This window comes from Petromyzon marinus, unplaced genomic scaffold (genome assembly GCF_048934315.1).
Source record: "Petromyzon marinus isolate PM22_M1 ecotype Great Lakes invasive population unplaced genomic scaffold, UKy_Petmar_22M1.pri1.0 PM_G_Scaffold_45, whole genome shotgun sequence".
NCBI classification, from domain to species: Eukaryota; Metazoa; Chordata; class Hyperoartia; order Petromyzontiformes; family Petromyzontidae; genus Petromyzon; species Petromyzon marinus.
The window spans coordinates 851,411-862,473 of NW_027422997.1; positions in this window are offsets into that span (position 1 = coordinate 851,411).

Genomic DNA, 11,063 nt, shown 5'->3' on the forward strand with positions numbered 1-11,063 from the left:
AGGTCTCATAATGTTAATGCTCACCCCGAGCCCTCAATGGTCTGAGAGTGCGCTGTTTTTGAGTTGTACGCCTTTTGGCGTCTTCTGGTCCAACACCAATGGAGACTAGGCTCTAAGAAAAGCTGTCTCGGGTGTGGACCAATCAAATTCAAGGACAGTGCATATTATTATCAGAGTTGTCTTTTTTGTTTGCATTTTGACTGCTTGTGTTGTGGTTATTGCAAACATGATGCCTTGAATAAAGGTGTCAGTTTTTGTGCCAGTTAAAAGGGTAAAACCTATTCTTATATCTTGTTTCTGGCAAAGGTCTCATAATGTTAATGCTCACCCCGAGCCCTCAATGCTCTGAGAGTGCGCTGTTTTTGAGTTGTACGCCTTTTGGCGTCTTCTGGTCCAACACCAATGGAGACTAGGCTCTAAGAAAAGCTGTCTCGGGTGTGGACCAATCAAATTCAAGGACAGTGCATATTATTATCAGAGTTGTCTTTTTTGTTTGCATTTTGACTGCTTGTGTTGTGGTTATTGCAAACATGATGCCTTGAATAAAGGTGTCAGTTTTTGTGCCAGTTAAAAGGGTAAAACCTATTCTTATATCTTGTTTCTGGCAAAGGAGGTCTCATAATGTTAATGCTCACCCCGAGCCCTCAATGCTCTGAGAGTGCGCTGTTTTTGAGTTGTACGCCTTTTGGCGTCTTCTGGTCCAACACCAATGGAAACTAGGCTCTAAGAAAAGCTGTCTCGGGTGTGGACCAATCAAATTCAAGGACAGTGCATATTATTATCAGAGTTGTCTTTTTTGTTTGCATTTTGACTGCTTGTGTTGTGGTTATTGCAAACATGATGCCTTGAATAAAGGTGTCAGTTTTTGTGCCAGTTAAAAGGGTAAAACCTATTCTTATATCTTGTTTCTGGCAAAGGAGGTCTCATAATGTTAATGCTCACCCCGAGCCCTCAATGGTCTGAGAGTGCGCTGTTTTTGAGTTGTACGCCTTTTGGCGTCTTCTGGTCCAACACCAATGGAGACTAGGCTCTAAGAAAAGCTGTCTCGGGTGTGGACCAATCAAATTCAAGGACAGTGCATATTATTATCAGAGTTGTCTTTTTTGTTTGCATTTTGACTGCTTGTGTTGTGGTTATTGCAACCATGATGCCTTGAATAAAGGTGTCAGTTTTTGTGCCAGTTAAAAGGGTAAAACCTATTCTTATATCTTGTTTCTGGCAAAGGAGGTCTCATAATGTTAATGCTAACCCCGAGCCCTCAATGCTCTGAGAGTGCGCTGTTTTTGAGTTGTACGCCTTTTGGCGTCTTCTGGTCCAACACCAATGGAAACTAGGCTCTAAGAAAAGCTGTCTCGGGTGTGGACCAATCAAATTCAAGGACAGTGCATATTATTATCAGAGTTGTCTTTTTTGTTTGCATTTTGACTGCTTGTGTTGTGGTTATTGCAAACATGATGCCTTGAATAAAGGTGTCAGTTTTTGTGCCAGTTAAAAGGGTAAAACCTATTCTTATATCTTGTTTCTGGCAAAGGAGGTCTCATAATGTTAATGCTCACCCCGAGCCCTCAATGCTCTGAGAGTGCGCTGTTTTTGAGTTGTACGCCTTTTGGCGTCTTCTGGTCCAACACCAATGGAGACTAGGCTCTAAGAAAAGCTGTCTCGGGTGTGGACCAATCAAATTCAAGGACAGTGCATATTATTATCAGAGTTGTCTTTTTTGTTTGCATTTTGACTGCTTGTGTTGTGGTTATTGCAAACATGATGCCTTGAATAAAGGTGTCAGTTTTTGTGCCAGTTAAAAGGGTAAAACCTATTCTTATAGCTTGTTTCTGGCAAAGGAGGTCTCATAATGTTAATGCTCACCCCGAGCCCTCAATGCTCTGAGAGTGCGCTGTTTTTGAGTTGTACGCCTTTTGTCGTCTTCTGGTCCAACACCAATGGAGACTAGGCTCTAAGAAAAGCTGTCTCGGGTGTGGACCAATCAAATTCAAGGACAGTGCATATTATTATCAGAGTTGTCTTTTTTGTTTGCATTTTGACTGCTTGTGTTGTGGTTATTGCAAACATGATGCCTTGAATAAAGGTGTCAGTTTTTGTGCCAGTTAAAAGGGTAAAACCTATTCTTATATCTTGTTTCTGGCAAAGGAGGTCTCATAATGTTAATGCTCACCCCGAGCCCTCAATGCTCTGAGAGCGCGCTGTTTTTGAGTTGTACGCCTTTTGTCGTCTTCTGGTCCAACACCAATGGAGACTAGGCTCTAAGAAAAGCTGTCTCGGGTGTGGACCAATCAAATTCAAGGACAGTGCATATTATTATCAGAGTTGTCTTTTTTGTTTGCATTTTGACTGCTTGTGTTGTGGTTATTGCAAACATGATGCCTTGAATAAAGGTGTCAGTTTTTGTGCCAGTTAAAAGGGTAAAACCTATTCTTATATCTTGTTTCTGGCAAAGGAGGTCTCATAATGTTAATGCTCACCCCGAGCCCTCAATGCTGTGAGAGTGCGCTGTTTTTGAGTTGTATGCCTTTTGGCGTCTTCTGGTCCAACACCAATGGAGACTAGGCTCTAAGAAAAGCTGTCTCGGGTGTGGACCAATCAAATTCAAGGACAGTGCATATTATTATCAGAGTTGTCTTTTTTGTTTGCATTTTGACTGCTTGTCTTGTGGTTATTGCAAACATGATGCCTTGAATAAAGGTGTCAGTTTTTGTGCCAGTTAAAAGGGTAAAACCTATTCTTATATCTTGTTTCTGGCAAAGGAGGTCTCATAATGTTAATGCTCACCTCGAGCCCTCAATGCTCTGAGAGTGCGCTGTTTTTGAGTTGTACGCCTTTTGGCGTCTTCTGGTCCAACACCAATGGAGACTAGGCTCTAAGAAAAGCTGTCTCGGGTGTGGACCAATCAAATTCAAGGACAGTGCATATTATTATCAGAGTTGTCTTTTTTGTTTGCATTTTGACTGCTTGTGTTGTGGTTATTGCAAACATGATGCCTTGAATAAAGGTGTCAGTTTTTGTGCCAGTTAAAAGGGTAAAACCTATTCTTATATCTTGTTTCTGGCAAAGGAGGTCTCATAATGTTAATGCTCACCCCGAGCCCTCAATGCTCTGAGAGCGCGCTGTTTTTGAGTTGTACGCCTTTTGTCGTCTTCTGGTCCAACACCAATGGAGACTAGGCTCTAAGAAAAGCTGTCTCGGGTGTGGACCAATCAAATTCAAGGACAGTGCATATTATTATCAGAGTTGTCTTTTTTGTTTGCATTTTGACTGCTTGTGTTGTGGTTATTGCAAACATGCCTTGAATAAAGGTGTCAGTTTTTGTGCCAGTTAAAAGGGTAAAACCTATTCTTATATCTTGTTTCTGGCAAAGGAGGTCTCATAATGTTAATGCTCACCCCGAGCCCTCAATGCTCTGAGAGTGCGCTGTTTTTGAGTTGTACGCCTTTTGGCGTCTTCTGGTCCAACACCAATGGAGACTAGGCTCTAAGAAAAGCTGTTTCGGGTGTGGACCAATCAAATTCAAGGACAGTGCATATTATTATCAGAGTTGTCTTTTTTGTTTGCATTTTGACTGCTTGTGTTGTGGTTATTGAAAACATGATGCCTTGAATAACGGTGTCAGTTTTTGTGCCAGTTAAAAGGGTAAAACCTATTCTTATATCTTGTTTCTGGCAAAGGAGGTCTCATAATGTTAATGCTCACCCCGAGCCCTCAATGCTCTGAGAGCGCGCTGTTTTTGAGTTGTACGCCTTTTGTCGTCTTCTGGTCCAACACCAATGGAGACTAGGCTCTAAGAAAAGCTGTCTCGGGTGTGGACCAATCAAATTCAAGGACAGTGCATATTATTACCAGAGTTGTCTTTTTTGTTTGCATTTTGACTGCTTGTGTTGTCGTTATTGCAAACATGATGCCTTGAATAAAGGTGTCAGTTTTTGTGCCAGTTAAAAGGGTAAAACCTATTCTTATATCTTGTTTCTGGCAAAGGAGGTCTCATAATGTTAATGCTCACCCCGAGCCCTCAATGCTCTGAGAGTGCGCTGTTTTTGAGTTGTACGCCTTTTGGCGTCTTCTGGTCCAACACCAATGGAGACTAGGCTCTAAGAAAAGCTGTCTCGGGTGTGGACCAATCAAATTCAAGGACAGTGCATATTATTATCAGAGTTGTCTTTTTTGTTTGCATTTTGACTGCTTGTGTTGTGGTTATTGCAAACATGCCTTGAATAAAGGTGTCAGTTTTTGTGCCAGTTAAAAGGGTAAAACCTATTCTTATATCTTGTTTCTGGCAAAGGAGGTCTCATAATGTTAATGCTCACCCCGAGCCCTCAATGCTCTGAGAGTGCGCTGTTTTTGAGTTGTACGCCTTTTGGCGTCTTCTGGTCCAACACCAATGGAGACTAGGCTCTAAGAAAAGCTGTCTCGGGTGTGGACCAATCAAATTCAAGGACAGTGCATATTATTATCAGAGTTGTCTTTTTTGTTTGCATTTTGACTGCTTGTGTTGTGGTTATTGCAAACATGATGCCTTGAATAAAGGTGTCAGTTTTTGTGCCAGTTAAAAGGGTAAAACCTATTCTTATATCTTGTTTCTGGCAAAGGAGGTCTCATAATGTTAATGCTCACCCCGAGCCCTCAATGCTCTGAGAGTGCGCTGTTTTTGAGTTGTACGCCTTTTGGCGTCTTCTGGTCCAACACCAATGGAAACTAGGCTCTAAGAAAAGCTGTCTCAGGTGTGGACCAATCAAATTCAAGGACAGTGCATATTATTATCAGAGTTGTCTTTTTTGTTTGCATTTTGACTGCTTGTGTTGTGGTTATTGCAAACATGATGCCTTGAATAAAGGTGTCAGTTTTTGTGCCAGTTAAAAGGGTAAAACCTATTCTTATATCTTGTTTCTGGCAAAGGAGGTCTCATAATGTTAATGCTCACCCCGAGCCCTCAATGCTGTGAGAGTGCGCTGTTTTTGAGTTGTATGCCTTTTGGCGTCTTCTGGTCCAACACCAATGGAGACTAGGCTCTAAGAAAAGCTGTCTCGGGTGTGGACCAATCAAATTCAAGGACAGTGCATATTATTATCAGAGTTGCCTTTTTTGTTTGCATTTTGACTGCTTGTCTTGTGGTTATTGCAAACATGATGCCTTGAATAAAGGTGTCAGTTTTTGTGCCAGTTAAAAGGGTAAAACCTATTCTTATATCTTGTTTCTGGCAAAGGAGGTCTCATAATGTTAATGCTCACCTCGAGCCCTCAATGCTCTGAGAGTGCGCTGTTTTTGAGTTGTACGCCTTTTGGCGTCTTCTGGTCCAACACCAATGGAGACTAGGCTCTAAGAAAAGCTGTCTCGGGTGTGGACCAATCAAATTCAAGGACAGTGCATATTATTATCAGAGTTGTCTTTTTTGTTTGCATTTTGACTGCTTGTGTTGTGGTTATTGCAAACATGATGCCTTGAATAAAGGTGTCAGTTTTTGTGCCAGTTAAAAGGGTAAAACCTATTCTTATATCTTGTTTCTGGCAAAGGAGGTCTCATAATGTTAATGCTCACCCCGAGCCCTCAATGCTCTGAGAGCGCGCTGTTTTTGAGTTGTACGCCTTTTGTCGTCTTCTGGTCCAACACCAATGGAGACTAGGCTCTAAGAAAAGCTGTCTCGGGTGTGGACCAATCAAATTCAAGGACAGTGCATATTATTATCAGAGTTGTCTTTTTTGTTTGCATTTTGACTGCTTGTGTTGTGGTTATTGCAAACATGCCTTGAATAAAGGTGTCAGTTTTTGTGCCAGTTAAAAGGGTAAAACCTATTCTTATATCTTGTTTCTGGCAAAGGAGGTCTCATAATGTTAATGCTCACCCCGAGCCCTCAATGCTCTGAGAGTGCGCTGTTTTTGAGTTGTACGCCTTTTGGCGTCTTCTGGTCCAACACCAATGGAGACTAGGCTCTAAGAAAAGCTGTTTCGGGTGTGGACCAATCAAATTCAAGGACAGTGCATATTATTATCAGAGTTGTCTTTTTTGTTTGCATTTTGACTGCTTGTGTTGTGGTTATTGAAAACATGATGCCTTGAATAACGGTGTCAGTTTTTGTGCCAGTTAAAAGGGTAAAACCTATTCTTATATCTTGTTTCTGGCAAAGGAGGTCTCATAATGTTAATGCTCACCCCGAGCCCTCAATGCTCTGAGAGCGCGCTGTTTTTGAGTTGTACGCCTTTTGTCGTCTTCTGGTCCAACACCAATGGAGACTAGGCTCTAAGAAAAGCTGTCTCGGGTGTGGACCAATCAAATTCAAGGACAGTGCATATTATTACCAGAGTTGTCTTTTTTGTTTGCATTTTGACTGCTTGTGTTGTCGTTATTGCAAACATGATGCCTTGAATAAAGGTGTCAGTTTTTGTGCCAGTTAAAAGGGTAAAACCTATTCTTATATCTTGTGTCTGGCAAAGGAGGTCTCATAATGTTAATGCTCACCCCGAGCCCTCAATGCTCTGAGAGTGCGCTGTTTTTGAGTTGTACGCCTTTTGGCGTCTTCTGGTCCAACACCAATGGAGACTAGGCTCTAAGAAAAGCTGTCTCGGGTGTGGACCAATCAAATTCAAGGACAGTGCATATTATTATCAGAGTTGTCTTTTTTGTTTGCATTTTGACTGCTTGTGTTGTGGTTATTGCAAACATGCCTTGAATAAAGGTGTCAGTTTTTGTGCCAGTTAAAAGGGTAAAACCTATTCTTATATCTTGTTTCTGGCAAAGGAGGTCTCATAATGTTAATGCTCACCCCGAGCCCTCAATGCTCTGAGAGTGCGCTGTTTTTGAGTTGTACGCCTTTTGGCGTCTTCTGGTCCAACACCAATGGAGACTAGGCTCTAAGAAAAGCTGTCTCGGGTGTGGACCAATCAAATTCAAGGACAGTGCATATTATTATCAGAGTTGTCTTTTTTGTTTGCATTTTGACTGCTTGTGTTGTGGTTATTGCAAACATGATGCCTTGAATAAAGGTGTCAGTTTTTGTGCCAGTTAAAAGGGTAAAACCTATTCTTATATCTTGTTTCTGGCAAAGGAGGTCTCATAATGTTAATGCTCACCCCGAGCCCTCAATGCTCTGAGAGTGCGCTGTTTTTGAGTTGTACGCCTTTTGGCGTCTTCTGGTCCAACACCAATGGAAACTAGGCTCTAAGAAAAGCTGTCTCGGGTGTGGACCAATCAAATTCAAGGACAGTGCATATTATTATCAGAGTTGTCTTTTTTGTTTGCATTTTGACTGCTTGTGTTGTGGTTATTGCAAACATGCCTTGAATAAAGGTGTCAGTTTTTGTGCCAGTTAAAAGGGTAAAACCTATTCTTATATCTTGTTTCTGGCAAAGGAGGTCTCATAATGTTAATGCTCACCCCGAGCCCTCAATGCTCTGAGAGTGCGCTGTTTTTGAGTTGTACGCCTTTTGGCATCTTCTGGTCCAACACCAATGGAGACTAGGCTCTAAGAAAAGCTGTCTCGGGTGTGGACCAATCAAATTCAAGGACAGTGCATATTATTATCAGAGTTGTCTTTTTTGTTTGCATTTTGACTGCTTGTGTTGTGGTTATTGCAAACATGATGCCTTGAATAAAGGTGTCAGTTTTTGTGCCAGTTAAAAGGGTAAAACCTATTCTTATATCTTGTTTCTGGCAAAGGAGGTCTCATAATGTTAATGCTCACCCCGAGCCCTCAATGCTCTGAGAGCGCGCTGTTTTTGAGTTGTACGCCTTTTGTCGTCTTCTGGTCCAACACCAATGGAGACTAGGCTCTAAGAAAAGCTGTCTCGGGTGTGGACCAATCAAATTCAAGGACAGTGCATATTATTACCAGAGTTGTCTTTTTTGTTTGCATTTTGACTGCTTGTGTTGTCGTTATTGCAAACATGATGCCTTGAATAAAGGTGTCAGTTTTTGTGCCAGTTAAAAGGGTAAAACCTATTCTTATATCTTGTGTCTGGCAAAGGAGGTCTCATAATGTTAATGCTCACCCCGAGCCCTCAATGCTCTGAGAGTGCGCTGTTTTTGAGTTGTACGCCTTTTGGCGTCTTCTGGTCCAACACCAATGGAGACTAGGCTCTAAGAAAAGCTGTCTCGGGTGTGGACCAATCAAATTCAAGGACAGTGCATATTATTATCAGAGTTGTCTTTTTTGTTTGCATTTTGACTGCTTGTGTTGTGGTTATTGCAAACATGCCTTGAATAAAGGTGTCAGTTTTTGTGCCAGTTAAAAGGGTAAAACCTATTCTTATATCTTGTTTCTGGCAAAGGAGGTCTCATAATGTTAATGCTCACCCCGAGCCCTCAATGCTCTGAGAGTGCGCTGTTTTTGAGTTGTACGCCTTTTGGCGTCTTCTGGTCCAACACCAATGGAGACTAGGCTCTAAGAAAAGCTGTCTCGGGTGTGGACCAATCAAATTCAAGGACAGTGCATATTATTATCAGAGTTGTCTTTTTTGTTTGCATTTTGACTGCTTGTGTTGTGGTTATTGCAAACATGATGCCTTGAATAAAGGTGTCAGTTTTTGTGCCAGTTAAAAGGGTAAAACCTATTCTTATATCTTGTTTCTGGCAAAGGAGGTCTCATAATGTTAATGCTCACCCCGAGCCCTCAATGCTCTGAGAGTGCGCTGTTTTTGAGTTGTACGCCTTTTGGCGTCTTCTGGTCCAACACCAATGGAAACTAGGCTCTAAGAAAAGCTGTCTCGGGTGTGGACCAATCAAATTCAAGGACAGTGCATATTATTATCAGAGTTGTCTTTTTTGTTTGCATTTTGACTGCTTGTGTTGTGGTTATTGCAAACATGATGCCTTGAATAAAGGTGTCAGTTTTTGTGCCAGTTAAAAGGGTAAAACCTATTCTTATATCTTGTTTCTGGCAAAGGAGGTCTCATAATGTTAATGCTCACCCCGAGCCCTCAATGCTCTGAGAGTGCGCTGTTTTTGAGTTGTACGCCTTTTGGCATCTTCTGGTCCAACACCAATGGAGACTAGGCTCTAAGAAAAGCTGTCTCGGGTGTGGACCAATCAAATTCAAGGACAGTGCATATTATTATCAGAGTTGTCTTTTTTGTTTGCATTTTGACTGCTTGTGTTGTGGTTATTGCAAACATGATGCCTTGAATAAAGGTGTCAGTTTTTGTGCCAGTTAAAAGGGTAAAACCTATTCTTATATCTTGTTTCTGGCAAAGGAGGTCTCATAATGTTAATGCTCACCCCGAGCCCTCAATGCTCTGAGAGCGCGCTGTTTTTGAGTTGTACGCCTTTTGTCGTCTTCTGGTCCAACACCAATGGAGACTAGGCTCTAAGAAAAGCTGTCTCGGGTGTGGACCAATCAAATTCAAGGACAGTGCATATTATTATCAGAGTTGTCTTTTTTGTTTGCATTTTGACTGCTTGTGTTGTGGTTATTGCAAACATGCCTTGAATAAAGGTGTCAGTTTTTGTGCCAGTTAAAAGGGTAAAACCTATTCTTATATCTTGTTTCTGGCAAAGGAGGTCTCATAATGTTAATGCTCACCCCGAGCCCTCAATGCTCTGAGAGTGCGCTGTTTTTGAGTTGTACGCCTTTTGGCGTCTTCTGGTCCAACACCAATGGAGACTAGGCTCTAAGAAAAGCTGTTTCGGGTGTGGACCAATCAAATTCAAGGACAGTGCATATTATTATCAGAGTTGTCTTTTTTGTTTGCATTTTGACTGCTTGTGTTGTGGTTATTGAAAACATGATGCCTTGAATAAAGGTGTCAGTTTTTGTGCCAGTTAAAAGGGTAAAACCTATTCTTATATCTTGTTTCTGGCAAAGGAGGTCTCATAATGTTAATGCTCACCCCGAGCCCTCAATGCTCTGAGAGCGCGCTGTTTTTGAGTTGTACGCCTTTTGTCGTCTTCTGGTCCAACACCAATGGAGACTAGGCTCTAAGAAAAGCTGTCTCGGGTGTGGACCAATCAAATTCAAGGACAGTGCATATTATTATCAGAGTTGTCTTTTTTGTTTGCATTTTGACTGCTTGTGTTGTGGTTATTGCAAACATGATGCCTTGAATAAAGGTGTCAGTTTTTGTGCCAGTTAAAAGGGTAAAACCTATTCTTATATCTTGTTTCTGGCAAAGGAGGTCTCATAATGTTAATGCTCACCCCGAGCCCTCAATGCTCTGAGAGCGCGCTGTTTTTGAGTTGTACGCCTTTTGTCGTCTTCTGGTCCAACACCAATGGAGACTAGGCTCTAAGAAAAGCTGTCTCGGGTGTGGACCAATCAAATTCAAGGACAGTGCATATTATTATCAGAGTTGTCTTTTTTGTTTGCATTTTGACTGCTTGTGTTGTGGTTATTGCAAACATGCCTTGAATAAAGGTGTCAGTTTTTGTGCCAGTTAAAAGGGTAAAACCTATTCTTATATCTTGTTTCTGGCAAAGGAGGTCTCATAATGTTAATGCTCACCCCGAGCCCTCAATGCTCTGAGAGTGCGCTGTTTTTGAGTTGTACGCCTTTTGTCGTCTTCTGGTCCAACACCAATGGAGACTAGGCTCTAAGAAAAGCTGTCTCGGGTGTGGACCAATCAAATTCAAGGACAGTGCATATTATTATCAGAGTTGTCTTTTTTGTTTGCATTTTGACTGCTTGTGTTGTGGTTATTGCAAACATGCCTTGAATAAAGGTGTCAGTTTTTGTGCCAGTTAAAAGGGTAAAACCTATTCTTATATCTTGTTTCTGGCAAAGGAGGTCTCATAATGTTAATGCTCACCCCGAGCCCTCAATGCTCTGAGAGTGCGCTGTTTTTGAGTTGTACGCCTTTTGGCGTCTTCTGGTCCAACACCAATGGAGACTAGGCTCTAAGAAAAGCTGTCTCGGGTGTGGACCAATCAAATTCAAGGACAGTGCATATTATTATCAGAGTTGTCTTTTTTGTTTGCATTTTGACTGCTTGTGTTGTGGTTATTGCAAACATGATGCCTTGAATAAAGGTGTCAGTTTTTGTGCCAGTTAAAAGGGTAAAACCTATTCTTATATCTTGTTTCTGGCAAAGGAGGTCTCATAATGTTAATGCTCACCCCGAGCCCTCAATGCT